General features: G+C 50.7%; 1 protein-coding gene across 1 annotated transcript in view; it reads right to left on the bottom strand.

The window, feature by feature from the left end:
• The window catches only part of FBXO41 (F-box protein 41), a 94,111-nt gene extending 80,198 nt beyond the window's left edge, over positions 1-13,913 (bottom strand). The window contains exon 1 of the mRNA XM_050943365.1: positions 13,335-13,913. The gene's annotated coding sequence lies outside the window, so the exon portion shown is untranslated. The remainder of the gene's footprint in view (positions 1-13,334) is intronic.
• Between the last annotated feature and the right edge of the window lie 8,777 nt (positions 13,914-22,690).

Genomic DNA, 22,690 nt, shown 5'->3' with positions numbered 1-22,690 from the left:
GGGGAAGAAGCTGGATTTGTTTCCCTTGGAACAGGCATGGGTTCTCCTCCCCCAGAAGCCACTGATCCCCCACAATCCATATGGCTCCTGGGGGATCTGCCAGATAGCAGTGGTCAGCTCCTGGGAGCCCTTGCTTATGTCTTCCCAACAGCCCAGCTTCGCTGGAGGAGTGTGCCAAATGGATGCAACATTGCGGGGGCGAAGGTTGGAGTATAGTGTGGGTGCCTGGCCTTGCCCCACCTCAGCCACAGACTGAGCGGATTTGCCTGCCTGGGACAAGAGCTCTGGGATGGGGTTGAAAACTGGGCCGAGGATCCCCGCAGCTTGGCAAATATTGTGGGAATGCCTGGGCACATTGGCATCTCGCCACAGACGCCAACAAAGCTCCTGCAGCAGAGCTCCAGGCTTTCTGCCTTGTGCCAGAGGCCAGGTCTTTGGAAGCTGCACTCCCAGCTGCTATCCCCTCAGGCACATGGCTTTGCCTTGTTCCTGTCATAAACAGATAGCTAAGGGTTAATGTCTCTTTCACCTGAAGCACCTGACCAGAGGACCAATCAGGAAACCGGATTTTTTCAACTTTGGGTGGAGGGATTTGAGTGTCTTTGTCTTTGTTTTCTGGCTGCCTGCTTGCTCTGAGCTTTGGAGAAGTAGTTCTATTTTCTAGTCTTCTGTTTCTAAGTGTAAGGACAAAGAGATCAGATAGTAAGTTCTATGGTTTCTTTTCTTTGGTATTTGCATGAATATAAGTGCTGGAGTGCTTTGATTTGTATTCTTTTTGAATAAGGCTGTTTATTCAATATTCTTTTAAGCAATTGACCCTGTGTTGTATCATCTTAATACAGAGAGAACATTTGTACTTATTTTTCTTTCTTTTTATATAAAGCTTTCTTTTAAGACCTGTTGGAGTTTTTCTTTACTTCAGGGAAATTGAGTCTGTACTCACCAGGGAATTGGTGGGAGGAAGAAATCAAGGGGAGATTTGTGTGTTGGATTGCTAGCCTGACTTTGCATTCCCTCTGGGGGAATAGGAAAGTACTTTTTGTTTCCAGGATTGGGAACAGAGAGGGAGATTCACTCTGTTTGGATTCACAGAGCTTGTGTCTGTGTATCTCTCCAGGAGCACCTGGAGGGGGGAAGGGAAAAAGGATTATTTCCCTTTGTTGTGAGACTCAAGGGATTTGGGTCTTGGGGTCCCCAGGGAAGGTTTTTCAGAGGGACCAGAGTGCCCCAAAACACTCTAAATTTTTGGGTGGTGGCAGCAGGTACCAGGTCCAAGCTGGTAACTAAGCTTGGAGGATTTCATGCTAACCCCCATATTTTGGACGCTAAGGTCCAAATCTGGGACTAAGGTTATTTCATGGTGGCAGCTGCTGGGAGATAGACAGAACCCAGAAGCCAGTAGGAATATTATATTTTTCTTTTCTCTGCTAAGGGCTTTTTAGCAGAGAGAAACAGTTGGTTTTAAAAGGGAACCAGAGAGAATTTTTTTTTTCTGCTCTCTCTCGCAGTTTGTGGCTTGCATGTTAAGCAGAAGTCGTTAAGGACTATTAACAGTCTTTTGTCACACAATAGCACTCCCATTGAGAGTCATACCAGCACTTATAGGCATGCAAATAAAGTGGTTTTTCTGGTTTCCCTTCATTGAACATTAGCTAGAGAGAGAAAAGGAAAATTAGCTAAAGGCACTGTTGCTAGGCAGACTTCAGGAGGCAACAGAGAACCTGCAGTTCAGAAGATAAACACCGGAGGGCACCCCAACACAAGAAAACAGGAACCATGACTTCTAAGGCAAAAATTGACGCCGAAGAACAAATCAAAGAAGCTGAACACAGGCGACAGATGGAGATGAAAGAAAGAGAAGAACAGATCAAAGAGGCAGCCTACCAAAGAGAACAGGCAGCCAAAGAGGCAGCCAAAGAGGCAGCACACAAAAGAAAACTAGAAGAAGAAGAGGTGGCCTACCGAAGGAAACAAGCAGAAGATGAGTTGGCCCACAGAAGGAAGCAAGAAGAAGAGGAGGCGGCCCACCACCGAGAAATGGAAAAAAAAAAAAAAAGAGAATGAAGAGAAGGAAAAACAGAGACAACATGAACTGGAGTTGGCAAAAGCTGGGCTGCCTGTGCCAGCCAACCCTAACAACCCGGCGCCAAATATTGCTCCACAGCCCAGGAAATTTCCCACCTACAAGGCAGGTGATGACACCGAGGCCTTCTTGGAAAACTTTGAAAGAGCCTGTCTTGGGTACAGCATCCCCGAAGACCAGTACATGGTAGAATTGAGGTCACAGCTCAGTGGACCTTTAGCAGAGGTGGCAGCTGAAATGCCTAAGCACCAAATGAATGACTATAAACTTTTTCTAACCAAGGCCAGATACAGGATGGGGATAACCCCAGATCATGCCCGTCGGCGCTTCAGAACCCAAAAGTGGAAACCAGAGGTGTCATTTCCCAAACACGCCTACTACATTGCAAAAAACTATGAGGCCTGGCTAACAGGAAACAACATTCAAACCTTGGAAGAACTGAACCTCCTCATACAAATGGAGCAGTTCTTGGATGGTGTTCCTGAAGACATCACGCGGTACATACAAGATGGAAACCCCAAGAATATCGCTGAGGCGGGGGAGATTGGAGCCAAATGGATGGAACTGGCAGAAAGCAAGAAAGCTACTGTCAAGGGGAACGATTACCCCAGGGGGCACACAGACCATAAACCCTACAACCGAGGACAGCCAAAGACCCCACATACCACCCAAGTAAAGCCACAGATACCCTACCCTTCAACCTCACCAGTCTCCAGTAACTCACCTCGGCCCAGTGACCCATCAGATGGAAGATGCTTTAAGTGTAATGAACTGGGACATATCAAGGCCAAGTGTCCCAAGAACACCATGCGAGTGCAATTCATTACACCACCATCACACCAAAGATCCCCAGGCCCGGATGCCTCTCAAATACCCTTGGAGCGAAGGGAAAATTTGAGAGTGGGCGGAAAGAAGGTTACTGCGTGGAGAGACACGGGGGCACAAGTGTCAGCTATCCACCAATCCTTCGTTGACCCCAAATTCATCAACCCAAAGGCCAAAGTTACAATTTACCCCTTCATGTCACAAGCTGTAGACTTGCCTACAGCTCAACTGCCTGTCCAGTACAAAGGCTGGTCAGGAATGTGGACTTTTGCAGTCTATGACAATTATCCTATCCCCATGCTACTGGGGGAAGACTTGGCCAACCAGGTGAGGCGGGCCAAGAGAGTGGGAATGGTTACACGTAGCCAAACCAGGCAAGCTTCCAGACCCATTCCTGTTCCTGAACCGTCCACAGAGGCCCCGTCTGTGTTACCAGAGACCCAGACAGAGGTAGTGGACCCGGATTCCATGCCTACCACTGAAACAGCCACAGCATCTCCAGTCCCAGGCCCGGAACTGGAACAGCAACCAGCACCAGCAAGTCCAACTACATCTTCAAACTCAACGCCAGAGGGCGCCAGCGAGCCAAAACTGGCAGAAGCAACAGACAGCCATACCCAAAAGGCTCAGCCAGAGCCTGAAATACCCTCAGGTGCACCAGCGGAGAGCGGTTCACCAGCAACGGAAACAACCCCATCACCTACATCGCTTCCAGAGGGACCAAGCCCAAGTCCACAGTCTGAGGAAGAACTGGTGACCCCAGCCTCAAGGGAACAGTTCCAGGCTGAGCAGGAAGCGGATGACAGCCTTCAGAAAGCTTGGGCGGCGGCACGGAGCACCCCACCGCCTCTCAGCTCTTCTAATCGATCCCGGTTTGTTATAGACCAAGGACTTTTATACAAGAAAATTCTTTCTGGTGGACACCGGGAAGAATGGCAGCCGCAAAAACAGTTGGTGGTTCCAACTAAGTACCGGGAGAAGCTTTTAAGCTTAGCCCATGATCATCCCAGTGGCCATGCTGGGGTGAACAGAACCAAGGACCGGTTGGGGAAGTCCTTCCACTGGGAGGGGATGGGCAAGGATGTTGCCAAGTATGTCCGGTCTTGTGAGGTATGCCAAAGAGTGGGTAAGCCTCAAGACCAGGTCAAGGCCCCTCTCCAGCCACTCCCCATAATTGAGGTCCCATTTCAGCGAGTAGCTGTGGATATTCTGGGCCCTTTCCCAAAAAAGACGCCCAGAGGAAAGCAGTACGTACTGACTTTAGTGGACTTTGCTACCCGATGGCCAGAAGCAGTCGCTCTAGGCAACACCAGGGCTAACACTGTGTGCCTGGCCCTAGCAGACATCTTTGCCAGGGTAGGTTGGCCCTCTGACATCCTTACAGATTCAGGGTCTAATTTCCTGGCAGGGACCATGGAAAAACTGTGGGAAACTCATGGGGTGAATCACTTGGTTGCCACCCCGTACCACCATCAAACCAATGGCCTGGTGGAAAGGTTCAATGGAACTTTGGGGGCCATGATACGAAAATTCATCAACGAATTCTCCAATAATTGGGACCTAGTGTTGCAGCAGTTGCTGTTTGCCTACAGGGCTGTACCACATCCCAGTTTAGGGTTTTCACCATTTGAACTTGTGTATGGTCACGAGGTTAAGGGGCCATTACAGTTGGTGAAGCAGCAATGGGAGGGGTTTACGCCTTCTCCAGGAACTAACATTCTGGACTTTGTAAGCAACCTACAAAGCACCCTCCGACACTCTTTAGCCCTTGCTAGAGAGAACCTAAAGGATGCTCAAGAAGAGCAAAAGGCCTGGTATGACAGACATGCCAGAGATCGGTCCTTCAAGGTAGGAGACCAGGTTATGGTCTTGAAGGCGCAACAGGCCCATAAGATGGAAGCATCATGGGAAGGGCCATTCACGGTCCAAGAGCGCCTGGGAGCTGTAAACTACCTCATAGCATTTCCCAATTCCTCACTAAAGCCTAAAGTGTACCATGTTAATTCTCTCAAGCCTTTCTATTCCAGAGACTTACAGGTTTGTCAGTTTACAGTCCAGGGAGAGGATGCTGAGTGGCCTGACGGTGTCTACTACGACGGGAAAAAAGACGGTGGCGTGGAAGAGGTGAACCTCTCAACCACCCTGGAACGTCTGCAGCGGCAACAAATCAAGGAGCTGTGCACTAGCTTCGCCCCATTGTTCTCAGCCACCCCAGGACGGACTGAACGGGCATACCACTCCATTGATACAGGTAATGCTCACCCAATCAGAACCCCACCCTACCGAGTGTCTCCTCATGCCCAAGCTGCTATAGAACGGGAGATCCAGAACATGCTACAGATGGGTATAATCCGCCCATCTTCCAGTGCATGGGCATCTCCAGTGGTTCTGGTACCCAAACCAGATGGGGAAATACGCTTTTGCGTGGACTACCGTAAGCTAAATGCTGTAACTCGTCCGGACAACTATCCAATGCCACGTACCGATGAGCTATTGGAAAAGTTGGGACGTGCCCAGTTCATCTCTACAATAGACTTAACCAAGGGGTACTGGCAAGTACCGCTAGATGAACCTGCCAAGGAGAGGTCAGCATTCGTCACCCATGCGGGGGTGTATGAATTCAATGTCCTTCCTTTCGGCCTTCGAAATGCACCCGCCACCTTCCAGAGGCTGGTAGATGGTCTACTAGCTGGACTGGGAGAATTTGCCGTTGCCTACCTCGATGATGTGGCCATTTTTTCAGACTCCTGGCCCGAACACCTACTACACCTGGAAAAGGTCTTTGAGCGCATCAGGCAGGCAGGACTAACTGTTAAGGCCAAAAAGTGTCAAATAGGCCAAAACAGAGTGACTTACCTGGGGCACCAGGTGGGTCGAGGAACCATAAACCCCCTACAGGCCAAGGTGGATGCTATCCAAAAGTGGCCTGTCCCAAAGTCAAAGAAGCAGGTCCAATCCTTCTTAGGCTTGGCCGGATACTACAGGCGATTTGTACCCCACTACAGCCAAATCGCTGCCCCACTGACCGACCTGACCAAAAAGACCCAGCCAAATGCCGTTAAGTGGACTGATCAGTGTCAAAAGGCCTTTACCCAACTTAAGGCAACGCTCATGTCTGACCCTGTGCTCAGGGCCCCGGATTTTGACAAGCCATTCCTAGTAACCACAGATGCATCTGAGCGTGGTATAGGAGCAGTGCTCATGCAGGAAGCAACAGATCACAACTTCCATCCTGTCGTGTTTCTCAGCAAGAAACTGTCTGAGAGGGAAAGTCACTGGTCAGTCAGTGAAAAGGAATGCGATGCCATTGTGTACGCCCTGGAAAAGCTACGCCCATATGTTTGGGGACGGCGGTTCCAACTACAAACTGACCATGCTGCACTAAAGTGGCTTCATACTGCCAAGGGGAACAACAAGAAACTTCTTCGTTGGAGTTTAGCTCTCCAAGATTTTGATTTTGAAATTCAACACATCACAGGAGCTTCTAACAAAGTAGCTGATGCACTCTCCCGTGAGAGTTTCCCAGAATTCAGTAGTTAAAAAGTGTTCTTAAAATGTAGAAGTCTGTTAGTTATATACTTAGGAGTATATGTAAAGGTCTATGTGTTGTATTAATCTGTTTATTTTCAAGTTCTAGAAGGAAATCGCCGCCAGTGAGCTTCCCCACTGTCTGCAATTTGGGGGGCGTGTCATAAACAGATAGCTAAGGGTTAATGTCTCTTTCACCTGAAGCACCTGACCAGAGGACCAATCAGGAAACCGGATTTTTTCAACTTTGGGTGGAGGGATTTGAGTGTCTTTGTCTTTGTTTTCTGGCTGCCTGCTTGCTCTGAGCTTTGGAGAAGTAGTTCTATTTTCTAGTCTTCTGTTTCTAAGTGTAAGGACAAAGAGATCAGATAGTAAGTTCTATGGTTTCTTTTCTTTGGTATTTGCATGAATATAAGTGCTGGAGTGCTTTGATTTGTATTCTTTTTGAATAAGGCTGTTTATTCAATATTCTTTTAAGCAATTGACCCTGTGTTGTATCATCTTAATACAGAGAGAACATTTGTACTTATTTTTCTTTCTTTTTATATAAAGCTTTCTTTTAAGACCTGTTGGAGTTTTTCTTTACTTCAGGGAAATTGAGTCTGTACTCACCAGGGAATTGGTGGGAGGAAGAAATCAAGGGGAGATTTGTGTGTTGGATTGCTAGCCTGACTTTGCATTCCCTCTGGGGGAATAGGAAAGTACTTTTTGTTTCCAGGATTGGGAACAGAGAGGGAGATTCACTCTGTTTGGATTCACAGAGCTTGTGTCTGTGTATCTCTCCAGGAGCACCTGGAGGGGGGAAGGGAAAAAGGATTATTTCCCTTTGTTGTGAGACTCAAGGGATTTGGGTCTTGGGGTCCCCAGGGAAGGTTTTTCAGAGGGACCAGAGTGCCCCAAAACACTCTAAATTTTTGGGTGGTGGCAGCAGGTACCAGGTCCAAGCTGGTAACTAAGCTTGGAGGTTTTCATGCTAACCCCCATATTTTGGACGCTAAGGTCCAAATCTGGGACTAAGGTTATTACAGTTCCCCACTCCAAATATCATCCACAGAGCAAGAGCGGGGACCCGGCACCACACGCCCCGTCACTGCCGGGGCTCATTATGCCAAGAGGCACTGGTGATTGCATAGCTCACAAAGCTCTAGGAGACCGAAGGGTGTGGTGACACCCAGTTAACAGCACTGCCGGGATATGCCAATCACCGGCCCCCTGCCTACGACAAAAGGGGTCGTGAATCCACTCTGGAGGGGTTTTGTTGAGTGTTGTGTGCCCACATACGGGAAAGCAGAACACACAAAACTGAGGCCTGGTCTATACTTAAATGTAGGTGCTCAGGGGGGTGAATAATCCACACCCCTGAGTGCTGCAGCTGTTCAACCTAGACGTGTGCCAGAGTAGATGCTTCCATCCACCTAGCAGCTCCCACATTGATGGAAAACCCCACCCATCAGAGTAGGTTGTGTCTAAGCTATAGGGTGATGTCCTAGTTATGCTGCTATAGTCTTTGTATCATAGGCCTGGCCCGAGAGAGAGTGAGTGGCAGGAAGAAAGCCAAGTAGCAATATGTATGCATGGTGTGACCCTGGGGGAGCCTCGAGGAAAGTTCTAGGTCTGGTGCTGGCTAACGAGGCTTGGGGCCATCAGCAAAGAAGCTGTCCCTTGGGTTTTTCTGGGTCCTCCTGCATTTGGAGAAGCAGGACTTCGGCCATTCCTTGTAAATAACCAAGACTGCGAGAAAATACCATCCATTTCTACTTCCTGCTGCAACAACCTACTAGACCTCACATTTTTGGATAGCCGCTCAGCTCAGGAAGGGTAACCCTCTCATCCGCTGTAGTATTTAGAGACCCCAGCTGAGATCAGGGCCCCGTAGTGCTACAGGCACAGAGTAAGAGACGCTCCCTGCCCTGAGGGCTTCACAACCTAAACAGATCAGACTGGAAAAGGGTGGGAGAAAGGAAGCATCATGACCCACTTTACAGATGGGGAACTGAGGCACAAAGAGACTCAATGAACTGGCCAAGGTCACAGCTGTGTTTTGGAGAACTAGAGGGCATTCGGAGAGGGGTAACAAGAAGAATCAAGGGCTTGAGGAAACTCTCTTGTGAGGAGCGATCGAAACCCTCTTGTGAGGAGCGTATCGGCGGGTAGCAATCGATTGCTCGGAGATTGATATATCGCGTCTCATTTAGATGCGATATATCGATCCCCGAACGCGCTTATATCGATTCAGGAACTCCACCAACCCGAATGGAGCTGAGGAGTCAACATGGGGAGCCGCGGACATCGATCCCGCGCCGTCAGGACGCTGAGTAATTTGATCTTAGATACTTCGACTTCAGCTACGTTATTCACGTAGCTGAAGTTGCGTATCTGAGATGGATTTTCCCCCGTAGTGTAGACCAGTCCTATACAATAGTCCAGAGAAGTGAGATCAGGAGCTTCTGTTCTCTCTGACATGAACAAGGGAACAGTCAAATACAATACAATAAAAGGTGGTCACATTCAAACCCAATCAAACATAATGTGTAATTAGACTGCGGAACTCATTGCCACAAGGTGTAACGGAGCTCAAAATTTAACCAGATTCACAAAGGGACAGGACATTTACATGGATAACAACTCTGGATATTCTTGTTATAATTAATTCTAAACATTTTGGAAGGGATATTAGACCTCATGCTTCTGGATTTAAGCCAATCTCTAGCTATTAGAGATCAGGGTGAGGCCTTATGTGGGGAGCAGATTATCCCACATCTGCCACTGTGGGGTTCTTACACCTTCCTCTGAGGCATCTGGTTCTGGCCCCTATCAGAGCCAGGCTAGTGGACAGGATGGACTCGGGGCTCTGATCAAGTCAGGACATTCGTCAGGCAAAGGCAGGATATGGACCCAGACCTTCTATGTTCCAGTCTGGTGCCTTAACCACAGACTCATCCTTTCTATTCAGAGTCTGTTGAATATCCTCCAGAGAGACCCACTGCACGGCACCTAATGTAAACCCAACCAGCAATTTGGGAACGTCTCCAATATTAGAAACAAAACAGAAGCAGAAAAACAAGCCACAGATGACAGCAAAGGCACAGGCCTAGACTATCCCCCAGATCCGAATTCCCCCAGACTTCAGAGAGTCCCAGATCCACAGCCATATTCTGTGGCTTGAGCACCTCTCAACTTAACACCATTAAAGAGAGGGAGGTGGGACTCCCCCTCCGAACGCCCAGCCTGGTGAGCTGTCTTTTATGATTCACAATAAAGAAAAAAAATTACAAGGAGGCAGTTTTTCATCCTAACCCATTTTGGAGCCTTTACAGGGTGTTAACAGCACTGGCTTAGTTGTTTATTATAGACAATAATACGCTGGAGCTAGACCCCAACAGCAGCCAAGAACAATCTATTCCCTCCCTCAGCCCTCCCCTAGATGGGAAGGTGACCCTACGTTAACCAACCCTCAGGCCCACCTCGTCACTGATGGGGGAGCACTCCCACATCAACAGCTCCCTTCCCGCCTCACACGGAGTTACAAGAGATTTGCTTCTTCAATGCAGCATCTGTCGCCTTGAGGCCCTGGGCCAGACGCACCACCCGGTGCATGAAGGACAACCTCAGCAGGCAGAACCCAGATGGCTGAGCAGTGGGAAAGGTACCCATTCTAGAGCAGAGATATCCAGAGCCAGGGATATGGGACGCCATGGACTATGGTATCCAGGGAAGACAGATGGAAGTCAGTGGTATCTCTCCTGCGGCAAAGCCTTGCTCAAGTACAGCTGCCTCTGTGAGTATAGGGCAGGGGGGCACAAGCTGTACCCACAGGGACAAAGGGCGGCCAGATGATTCCCTCAGGAACTCATGCAAGTTTTTACTGTGCTGCCCAGTTCCGCTGCAAGCTCCCGATCCTCGCCCCAGCACTCCGGCTGAGTAACCTGGTGGGATGCTAGAACTGGCACTGTGGCCACAGAGCAACAGCTTTGCCCCAGCCTGGCCTTCCTCCAGCATGACCACCCCCCTGGCCTCCGGTTCCAGGGTATTCAGGAGTCACATAGCCCAAGGATGGGATGCCAGTGGCCAGCCTCTGCTTTCCTGGCCCATGGAACCGCATTAGCTCCATGGTGGATGCGAGGGTGGAGAGGGTTTTTACCACTGTGCCATTAGTCGAAGGCACTCAGGGCACATTGTGAATGAAGGTTTGTCCTTGATCCCTCTGTATCCTAGAATGTTCCCTCCATACTCCTGACCAGGATTTTGAGACAACAAAAGCCTTAGATAATCCACCCCAGGTGTTACCCAGAGGCAGGGCCGGCTCCAGGCACCAGCTTAGCAAGCAGGTGCTTGGGGCGGCCACTCCGGAGAGGGGCAGCAGGTCCAGGTATTTGGCGGCAATTCAGCAGATGGTCCCTCACTCCCGCTCAGAGTGAAGGATCCCCCGCTGAATTGCTGCGGATCGCGATCTCTGCTTTTTTGTTTTTCGTTTTTTGTGTTTGTTTTGCTGCTTGGGGCGGCAAAACCCCTGGAGCCGGCCCTGCCCAGAGGTCAGGACATCAGGAGTTTAGCCAGGGCGACTCATCCAGTTAAGTTTCCTTATATGATGGGCAGTCAATAGACAGATTGCGGCCAAATCAGAACTGCCAGACACAGCTGAACAGACCCCAAAATCTTTTTTATTTCATTATCATCATCATCATTGTGATTTTTTAATTATTTTCTCTGGAACCTGGACCTTGACCAAGGACTTTGGACCATGACAAAAACTAATTGCCTATCCCTGCCTTAGCTGTATTTCCCAAGAGCCTGCAAAGTCCCTCCCAGACACTGCTGACAACCCACTATTTCTAAGAAAGTCCCTGAGGTTCTGGAAAAACACCCGGCTCCATGTTTATTCCCTCTTGGTGACTCCAGATCAGATGTGTTCCCTTTCAAAGCCAGAAAAGGATCGTTCTAACTGCTGGCGCCAGCACCACCCAGCACACCAAGGCTCAGCAAATCCCACCGAGCCCTCTCCAGGGCCCACGCCAATGCCAGCAAGGACGATTTTGCAACTGGAAATGGGCCAGCCATTATGCTGGCTTTGTTTGAGCAGGGCGGACCGGAGTGACAACCCCGCTGTGTCAGTGCAGTGAGCAGGTACGAGTGGAAGGTGCAGCCGGGGCCATGTCTTTCCAAACGTGCCAGCACTTCCACCTGGGCTCTGCTCCCAGCTCACACCTTGCAGCCGGCCAAAGAGTGAGGGAGGAGATGAAAACACCCAAGGCACCAAATTCCATTCTGGATCTACACAGACTCGAAGCCCAAGGCTCCCATTTATCAGTCTTCACTGCTTTCTCCTGCCTTCATCTGCGCTGCCCTTGTTTAACCAAGGGACGCCCTGGGAATTCTAGCTTGTTAAATCACCGTAAGAACCTTTCACCAAAAAGCCGCTCTGCTGATGTGAGCTGCCCTCTCTCTCTCAACCCCCCATTTCATTAAAGCAATTGTTTGAGAACTCCATTAATCTCAGTCTCATCTTATTTACAGGCTCTCTCTCCCGTGCTGTGGACATGTCTGTCTCCCAAACAGTTGCCCATGGCGATGGACAGATACCAAGGCCGCATAAGTTTCCATGTGACAACCTGAGTTTCATCGTTAATTTTGGGAAATATGTAGCACAGCACCATTCAGACTGGATTCTGGGGATACTGCACTAAGTAATTTTACTTTGGCTCGGTGAATGCTTTGGAAAAATGGGACTGGGTCTCCCACAGAAGTCATGAGGCTTGGGAGATCCATTTTTAGTGAAAACCATCCAGGGAAAGAAATACTCCCATCATTTACGCTGGAAGAATTTATAGCACCCCCCCCCCGATATTTGTAATTGTCCAAGTTGGACACTTACATTCTGGTCCTTCACCAGCTTGGTTTTAGATTTTGCGGGAGTTACACAAATCAGCTATTTTACATTTTAATATAGTACTATCACAAGTTACCGCTTGCTACAGTCTGCTGATGTGACTCCATGACAAACAATAACAGTGCCTATAACTTTATTTTAATAGTGTCTTTCATACTTCTAGATGCTTTTTGGCTTTAATCTCCTCCTACATTAGGGTAGCTCCATCAGCACCAAGGGAGTTTTTACTGGTTTATGCTGGTCTAACTAGGGGGCAGAATCTGGCCCTTTTTCTGTATCTTGAGAGATGACAAGATGCAGGTGCTCCCCTCCTATGGGTGCCATGCACAGATGGTCATCAGCAAGTGAGATTTACATCGTGACCATAAAAGCTGTCTCCTCATAACATGAACAATGCTCTGGATTTAATAGAATCAAGACCGGAGTCATTCCAACCATTAACATCATCGACAATGCATTACCGTGCATGCATGCAGATTGAGCTCACTACCCGGGGAAAAACTGGTTTGAAGATGAAATTGACACCAGTATTATTCTATCAATTATTCGGTCTTACAAATCGGTTACGTTTTTAAATTAACAACCAGCGAAGCAGAGAATCATGCAAACCATCCATCTAGAAATGACTGCCTGGTTATTTATTTATTTTTTACAAGCAGAATGGGGGTGGAGGGGAAGGAAAAAAGATCTTGCTTCATACATCCAGCATGCGATTGCTACTGGTTACCCCAGCCTCTGTTTACCTCCATTTCTTCCCATCTTCTGGAGGCTCTTGCAAAAAGCAGCAGCATCTTCGCTGTTTCATTGCAACCCAGTGCAAACCACCCCTGTGTCAGCGCACATACAGGGTGTGTGTGTGCAATAAACGTGTGTGCTGATCTAATCTGAAAATGAAATCCTCGAGCCTCAGTCTCCCTCTCCGGTGCATTTCTCCTGCACATGCAACGTGCCGATTTCCCATCCACTCCGCCAAGACATTTTAAACAAACTGGGGATCGGTGCGTTCCTTACCTGCTAGCGGGTGCGCTGCCCCCCGCCTGCGGCCACGCTCCGCTCCGAGGGGGGATGCAGCGAGGAGCCCCCCGAATTCTCCCCGGGGAGCCGGGCTCGCTGGTGCGCGGCGGCGGATGATGCCAATGCCCGGGACGCTGCTCAATCCATACCTGTCCCCGGCTCCTCCGGAGAGGGCAGCAATCCCCCAGCCGCCGGAACCGAGAGAGGGTGGGACTGGGGCCCGCCAGAGGGAGGGGACCGCTGGCTAGGGCTGTCCTGCCCCCCGCCTTTGTTGGTGGGCGCTGGAAGCCTGGCCGCATCCGAGGGGCTGCGGGGCCAGACGCGCACACACCCCCCCGGGAGGAGGAGGAGGAGGAGGCGGCGGCGTGTGATGAATTCAGCAGCGCCCAGCTCGCTGCGGAGAAACCTCCATTTCCAGGCGAGCAGCGGCAGCTGGGCGAGAGGAGCCGGGGCAGGGGAGACCCCCGGGCCGGGGAAGCAGAGCTCAGTGATTGCCCCTGACTCCCAGCCGCTCCCACGCTGGACTGCGCTTGTGCCCCGGGGAGCGCCGGGGAGGAGGATGCAGCCGCCGCCGCCGCATCCCTGCCGGTTCTGCAGCCGGACTCTGCCTCGTGTGCTCCTGCCTCTCCGAGCTCTGCCTCCGCCTGCTGCAGCGCGCTCCCGCCGCCCCTCGATCACCCCCCCCTGCAGGGGCGCCCTGCCTCCCTCCCTCCCTCCGCCTTGAGAAGCCACATGGGCCCCCACGCGAGGGAGCGTCTGCAAACTCGCCAGGCCATGCTCGAGGAAGGTGAAATCCCCCCCCCCTTTGCAAGGTCCCTTGGCTCTGGCGCTGCGGGGGTGCCTGGCGTGGGGGGGGGTGCAGGGGTGAGGAGGTGACACCCAAGGTGCCTGGCTGGGATCCCCTGCAACTTGGAACGGCACCTGCCGAGTTATTTTGTACTTGGTCTAGCTGCCAATCACCCTGCTTTAAATGTCTGGTTCTTATTCATTTACCCGTGTCCGCCTCCCTTGCCCACGTGCGGCTTTGCCTGGTCTAAGCGAAGCCTGACCCCGGTAAAACACGGCGTGGTTATTTCATAATGAAGGTATCAATAATGCAACACGCGGCATCTCCCAACTCAGGGAACCGCTGCCCAGGGAAGGAAAGTGCCAGGGAAGAGTTAAGTGGCTTTGTGGCCCTGCAGTGGACAGCACAGGGGTGCCCTCTGTTAGATGAAGTGTGTGTCCTAGGGCCCATATTGCTCTAACTTACTGGAGATTCTCAAATTACAGTTGTCATGGGCTGCACATCACACAGTAGCCAGGACTCAGATCCCCCTGTGCACAAACACAGGAACCTTGCTACTTGAGCTGAGGAGAATCTCCCTTGCTCTTAATAGTGTAGGGGGCTATGGCATACTGTTCTGGTTCCCTCCAGTAGATGGCAGCGAGACAAACACAGGTCACTACAGTGATACTATTTAACCCTTCCCTCTCCAAAGCACTTCACAGACATTCATTTATTTTTGGTGCTTTTGACCCACCGAAGGGTTTTTACCACCACTCGCTCATTCACCTTCACCCACCCTGTAAAGTGTAATCAGCATTATAAACCCCTCTGGGCAAGTACTGGGTCTTTTCTAGTTCGGTATAAAGCACGGAGCACACCTATGACACGGGATAAATCCAGAATGAGGACAATAACGGTAATTTATAATAGCCACAGTGCTCAGCATTTGAGGCCTAGGGGCCCAGGCACTGAGTTGGGTGTCAGGAGACCTGGTACCTCATCCTGGTTCTGCCGCTGTGACTTTGGTCAAACAGGGCCGGCTCCAGGCACCAGCGTAGGAAGCAGGTGCTTGGGTAGCCAATTTAAAGAGGTGGCACAACCGGGTCTTCGGCAGCGGGTCCCTCATTCCGTCTCTTCCTCTTTGAGCTGCCGCTTTTTTTTTTTTTTTTTGCCGCTTGGGGCCTCAGAAAAGCTGGAGCTGGCCCTGTGGGCAAGTCACTTCTCCTCTCTCTGCTTTGGTGTCCCCATCCCACCTGTGTCTATTCAGACTGTGAGCTCTGTGGGGCTAGGTCTGTCTCTGACTGTGTCAGTCCAGCAGCGAGCACAAGGGGGTCCTGATCTCGGATGGGGCTTTCTGCTGCTGCTGTAATGCAAATAATCAACACCACAAACCCGCAGAGGGAGCGTGGCTTGAGCAGCCTGCATGAGAAAGCAGCGGTATAGGAGGTGTTCCAGCAGCCATAGGGAATTGAGACCACAGACAGCGGCTTCACACCCACCAAGGGGCGTCCTACATCAGGTCTGCTCTTGATTTTCAGAGGCCTCTGCTTGAGCTGAAACTCACTTGTGATGTAATTGACATGGGGGTTTATATAGAGCAGGGGACGGTCAACTCCTTTACACAATCCGTGCCTTCCATCTAAGTGGCGTATAACTTCCACACTAGGGCCATGTGGCTTTCTCCGGCTCTGCATCTCCCAGGTCTGCCGCATCAATCGCTAAACCGCTTGTTCCGCTTGATGGCCTCAAGACCTTTGGGTGGCTCCGCGTTTTTCCTGGGATTTAGCCAATAAGCAAACCCTGTTCTGTTCCCCATGCACCTGGCAGCCAGAGAACCAGGGGTCTGCTCCCGATGCCTGAGGATCTTCAGAAAGAAATGACAACAAAGCCCATTTGATTGGGGGGAAACCCCCACCCCACCTCTCTTTCTCAACGTGAAACCCTCTCGCTCTTTGCAAGAGCGTCAGACCAAATCATTGCCCGGCCTCAGGGTTCCCAACAGAAGCAGTGGCCAAGCTCCTACCGGCTTCAATATTTTCCAGCTGCCCTGACTGCTGGCTTCATACAGCATGTTGCCCCCCTGTGGATAGCTTTTGCAGTGAGGCCAAAGACAGAACCAGCAGCCAGCCCTGGAGAGAGAACTGCACAGAACTCTCCTCATCCCTAGACATGGCCCCTACGTTTCAAGGTGGTAGCAGGGTGCATTGTGGGACGCTTGTATGGCCAGGGCCGTGTTGTGCCTGTTCTGGGCATAAACAGTGATCTTTGGCTTCCAGGGCTGCCCATCATAAGGTGCAAAGCTGGAGGTGAGGGGGGTTTACCTGGGCCCTGGCCCAACCACTTTTTGGCCAGGCCAAATCTGTGTGGTGCTGTGAACCCACACATTGGGTGGGGTGTATGTGTGTGCGGCCTCTCTGCCTCCCCCTTGCCCCAACTTTAAATAGCATCCAGCAGCCCCTGCTGCCCACACATCCGCAAAGGAGCATGGTCGTGGGGTCCAAAGGATGCCCGGCCTGTCTTGTTCCCCCTTAAATCAATGCACAATCTCAGTCCCGCCCCCAGCAGCACAAACCACTAGTGGCCCAGCTGTGTCTGACTCAGCAGTCGGGGTCTCTGTTCTTTCCACTCCAGTGAAGGATTTCTTCCCTGCTGCTTCCCAGAGTGATGAAGCAGCATCGATTTCCTTCTCTGTCACCACCGGTTGGGGATGGTGCAACATGCCAGTAATGGGCAGTGTGAAGCACTGACACCTCTCCAAATCTGCTAAGAGATATCAGCCCCATCCCTACAGCCTTTGCTAAGGCATTAGAGTGCAGCCTGATGTAGGGCTAGGAGATGTGGCCTGGTATCATGAGCCCACCTCATGATGGTGGCCAAGCCAGTGCTGTCTGCTGGGCCAGGATCCCAGGCAGGAGACGGGCACCAAGCGACAGACTAGCTCTGTAGGAGTAGCAAGCCAGAACCTGCACTGTCACTCAAACAATTCTCTGGGGCCAACTTCCTGGTTTAAATAATTGATGTGGACCAATCAGGCAGCTGCAGGTGTCTGTCACTCTGGCCTTTTCAGGTGGTACCTCCTGCCATGTCTACCCCTCCAGGAACTGGTGGGTGATGTTTTACCTAACTGCCCAGTGGCAATGAAGAGGTATCATTTGCCTAGGGAGGGCAATAATTATCTTACATCTCTATAGTGCCTTCTATCGCACAAGACACTATTCCAAAATGCTTTGCTGTGGGGATGGATCGAGTTGCCCCAGTGCAGACACTTCTGGGGTGGTTATTCTAAGCCAGAAGCGCTGCACAAGAAGTAGATTGTTTAGGAGGGTCTGTGAAGGAGAACACCTCCCTTTGAAACAGTAGGAGGGAGTTTTTAGGTAGATATTTTAATGAAAACCAAGGCTTTGATCAATTGTGGTTGTTAAAAGACCTCTGGTGAGTGTTGCAACATTTCCAGCCTGGGTAATGGCATTTCACCTGCAAAAAATCCCACTCTGGTCTTAGTTTGGAGAATTTATAATTCACTACCCCTCTGTCACAGGGTGACGCTGGCCCTTTAAGAGGGAACAAGGTTCAGTGTAAATGTGACTGCTCAGCACCAACCAATTAGATTTAACAGAGGGCACCTGGGCCATAGTGGGAAGGGAGACTTGGTAAAACAGAACTGGCCGGCCCATGTCAGGGAAAGGGGAGACCTGCCAGAGGCAGGAGAGGGTTCCTAGAAGAAGGCTGGAGAAGGGTTTGCTGGCTGACCTCCAAGCTGGAGAGCCAAGGCTGAAGGTGGAGAAGCAGTGCAGCTGCTGACTTCTCCATGCTGGAGACCTGCTCCCAGAAGAACAGTGAGAGGGCCTAGGGGAGAGAGAGATGCTCCCCCGGCGAGGCTGATCCCCCAGCAGGGAGGCTGTGGGGGTTTCTGCTGGGAAGCGAAGGGTGGTACCCCAGTTGGAAGGGCTGGGGGATAGCTGTCCTACCAGGAGAGGATTGAGGAAGTACCTAGAAGGCACCAGAGCATGGTTTGTGCCACATGGACTAACTAGCATAGGACTTCAAGGACTACGTGTCCTGGCATGCTAGGTGGGCTGTGGTTTGGAGCTTCAGTTATGGACTACTTGGGTCATGTTGCAATACATCGGCCCCAAGGATGGGTAGGGCTGAGACAAGACAGCTTGTATAGTGTAACTGGGTTCTCTGAAGGAGGGAAACTGAGGCAGACATATCGGTTGTGCTGCAGCCTGCTCTTCATGAGGATACCTCAGGCAGGGCCGGTGCAAGGATATTTTGCACCCTAGGCAAAACTTCCACCTTGTCCCCCCCTACCCCCGAGCATCGCTTATTAAAAACTTTAAAAATGAATGCTGCATAATGTGGCATTGCTCATTAGAATTAATATACGTTCGGCTTGAAAATGTATTAATTTAATTATTTAGTCTAGATATTTAATGAAAATAAATGAATAACCTGACAGGGTTGACATTGTTATTGTTTTCACTTTGCACAATATAGCATGGATCTTAAAATAAATCACATACCTTATCCACAATGCACTGTCACAAAGTAACACGTTAGAATTTATTTTTCCGCGCTTTCAGTTTAGCAAATTAGAAACAAGTTCCTCCAAGTCAATGCTGCGAGCAATGACATGTTCTATTGACAAGGTCAAGAGCCCAACAAGTCTTTGTTGCAACATTGATGTTCACATGTATATTTTTATCAACTTGAGCTTCGAGAAGCTTTGCCACCACTGGCCACAGAAACGGGGAGAGTCAAGAGGATGCAAAGAGCAATAACTGTGTTGGAGACACTATCTGTCGGTTTATTTGTGCATATGAAGTTCAATACCTCTTGCGGTGATGCACTCTTTTGGACTCGTCGTGCAATAGCTTGCAATTCATTGCACAAGTCAAAGGCATCGATATCTTTGGATTCACCATGTTGCAAAGCTTGCTCCAGATTCAAGCAATGTTCCATGATTTGCTTTGGTGTTGTCTTTTGCAAACTGTAAACACCATGTAGGAAGCCAAATACTGAACTAATTTGCTGCATCAATGTGAATCTTTCTTCAGCTGAAGGTATGGCTGTGTCAATGGCTGCAATGTAAAAGTTCACTTTGAATTTTTCTTTCAGATTATAAATAGGTTCGTCATCTGCTTCATATGTGAACTGCTTCCTCTTCTTTCTAATACGGATTGGATCTGGTTCAAAAAGTACTGGTACAGCCAACTCCTCCGCAAGTTCACCTGCATCTACCAGTGTTTTCTCAACATCTGCATCACTTCTGTGGCCTACAAGAAACTTCTTGGTTTCTCCAAGCCTCAAGTCACAGTGCAATTGCAACAGGGCAATGGGAGCGTGTCGCCAGTCCGTCCTGCGCCCAGGCTGGGGATTTGAATGCTGGGATCTCGCTCTGGCGGGGGAGCGAGGGGCAGGCAGGACTGTGAGGCAGAGTGTGCGTGGCCCTCACACCAAAGCAGGGTTGGGAGGGTAGAAAGCTGAGCCACAGGGAGGTGGGTTAAAGCGGCTTAGCCGCCCCTCCATGCAAGAGAGCCCACAGAGCTGCCAGCTGTGGCCTCCCTCCCTTCTCTCCCCAGGGAGCAGAGCCTCTGCCCTGGAAAACCTGCAGCCTGCTCTCTGAGGAGCATGCCATGCAAGCCGGCCCCAGCTGCACTGCACTGGCAGCACAGCTCAGCCCCAGCTAGGGTGACCAGAGAGCAAATGTGAAAAATTGGGACAGGGGCTGGGGGGAATAGGAGCCTATATAAGAAAAAGACCCAAAAATCAGGACTGTCCCTATACAATTGGGACATGTGGTCACCTTAGCCCCAGCAGGATGTCTTTTACACACACACACACACACACACACACACACACAAGCTGCTCCACTCTTCTTCTGACTCTTGCTGTGCAATCTACTACAAGACAGAGGAGCTACTACTGTAATAATGTACCTACCAACAGAGCAATCTGTACAATGAGTGAGTCACAGTCAAAGGACTTCACATGGCAGGAGTCAGAGAGCAATTGGGACTTCCCTGGTTTTCTAAATGGCAGGAGACAGAGAGCAACTCACTGGGAGCTGGTTCTTCTCACCTCCTCCTCCCTATGGTCTGCGATCTAATCAAAGAATTTCTCTTGTTTCCTAAATGGCAGTAGTTGGAGAGCAATTCATTGGGAGCGTCATTCTTATCACCTCCCTATAGTCTGCGATCTATTCAAAGGACTTCCCTAATCGCTGGCTTTGTAAATGGCAGGAGAGCAATTCATTGAGAGCCTGGTTCTTACCTAAGTCCTCCCTACAGTCTGCGATCTGCAGCCTGAGCCTGCATCTATTTTTAGGCACCGGCTTTTAAGCGCCCGCCAGATCTCGGCGCCCTAGGCGGCTGCCTAACTTGCCTAGTGCTTCCACCGACCCAGACCTCAGGCAGGGTTGCCATGCTACCAACGCCTCAAACTCAAAATCATGCTGTGCCACCATTAACTAGCTGTTGCATCCCACCCCAGAAGTGGGTGCATTTCAGCAGTGGGTGAGGTGTTTCCTGCACATGCAATGACACAGAGCCAAATTCTACCTTCAGTTACACCTTGCCAGCCCCAATGAAAAGCACTGTAGAAGCAGAAGGGGCGATTGGCAATTATCATGATGTCGCATTGCAGCATTGCAACGTGAAAATTCTGGCCAATGGACAAAGAGAGGAAGGCAGCATTCTTGGCATGGAGGGGGCAGCTAACGGGGGACAGAGGACGCTTGGATGAGAGAGGGGCATGCAATGCTCCTATGTGATACAGAGACACGTCACGCGCTGTACGACTGGCTGGTAGTTTTGCAGAGCTTTTCAGGTTTGGCATCAATAATGGATGGGTTTCCTGAGGGGTATTAATAAGGGCTCATGCATCATGCATGACAAACTTCGCAGGGAAAGAGTGATGATTGTTTACTGCTATGAAAGAGACGGGCGGCCTGTATCCTACCAGGGTGGTGGTGGTTTTAACAGCGCAGCCATACCTGTCTCACCCGTGGCTGGGATCTTGCCACCTCACTTATATTAAGCACCAATGGGCCTGATCTGCACCTGAATAGGAGACCGGGAAAGAAAAACCAGTTGCTGCCGCGAGTGACAGAGCAGGTGGCATTCTTCTCCTTGCCAGTGCTGAAGTACTGCCCCCGGGTGGTGCTAGGGGGTGCTGTGCTGCTGGAGGCACACCTTGCAGGTGAGACATTACAACTAAGATCCTGACCACTGGTGCCATGGCTCTTTCTGCAAGATCAGAGGGGTTCACTGGGATGCTGGCTGAATTCCATTCCACCCCCTCATTCTCCCGGCTGGTTGAACGGGATGCAGGATTCTTCGCTCCTGGGTTTAACCTGTGGCTGGAGGGTGACTAGTATATAAGAAGGGAAACTGGGGCAACTTCTTGAGGCTTGTCAAGGGAAGGGGGTTGGATCTCTTCTGTTCTGGGTTTTATGCTCCCCTTGGTATCTGAGCATGGTGCATGGAGGGCCTTGGGCAGCTGGGCTTGGGCTTCGTCAGGCACGTCCCCGTGTCTGGAGAGGGGACGGGCTGGGCCCGTGGTCCATAGGAGAAGAATTGTGTAAAGCTCACACACCGCGCTGGGGTTGAGGGGACGGTTCCAGGGGTGATTGGGACACATGTAAAGATGTTGCACAGCAGTGAGGGCTGCAGGTCAGCACTGATGAGTCCTGGCAGGGAGGTACCCAGCACAGGAATAGCGGGGGGGGCCTGCAGGTCAGCACTGATGGGTCCTGGCAGGGAGGTACCCAGCACAGGAATAGCTGGAGGGAGCCTGCAGGTCAGCACTGAGGGGTCCTGTCAGGAAGGTACCCAGCACAGGAATAGCGGGGGCGGGGAGGGGGGCTTGCAGGTCAGCACTGAGGGGTCCTGGCAGGGAGGTACCCAGCACAAGAATAGCGGGGGGTGGGGGTGGGGCTTCAGGTCAGCATTGAAGGGTCCTGGCAGAGCGGTGGGGGAGCTGTTGGACGTATTTTGATGGAATAAAGGTGCCTTACGAGTCAAAGGTGTTAACGTGACCCTGTCACTGTCCAGCATTAAGCCGTGTTAATGGGGGGTTTGGATCCAGAGAGCTCAGCCTGCTGAGCACCATGGCAAACACACCATTAAACCTCCTTTAGAATCCTTCAATAAAGATAAAGCTAATGGAGAGTGAACAGTTAAAGTCGTTTTACCAGCAACCAGCTTTCGTTTTACAGCAACCTGTGGGTCCTTCCCTTTTCCCGTCTAACCCCTGCTGGACCGGCTCGGCGGCGGTATTGAAGATGGAGTAAGTGTACTTTGGGGCGAAAAGAGAAGCAGCCAGTTGAGAGAGGCTGGAGCTGCTGCTGTTCTAGTGAATCCTGTTTCCTAGAAGACAGACAAGATGAACACACGCTAAAGGGCAAAGAACCGAACAGCAGAGAGAGAACACAGCTTCCATCTCTGGCGCTGATGTTCACTTGCGACCTCACTGCTGGAAAAACAGGCCTGGCACACGGTTTTATCAGCCACGCCAAGCCCTGGCAAACTTGTACCAGTGTTGGGCTATTCAGGGCATTGTTTTTAGCTGCTTCGCTGGT

The sequence above is a fragment of the Gopherus flavomarginatus genome, chromosome 3 (genome assembly GCF_025201925.1).
Source record: "Gopherus flavomarginatus isolate rGopFla2 chromosome 3, rGopFla2.mat.asm, whole genome shotgun sequence".
Classification (NCBI taxonomy): Eukaryota; Metazoa; Chordata; order Testudines; family Testudinidae; genus Gopherus; species Gopherus flavomarginatus.
Note: the sequence above shows the minus strand (reverse complement) of the source record. Positions and strands in the feature narration are given on the sequence as shown.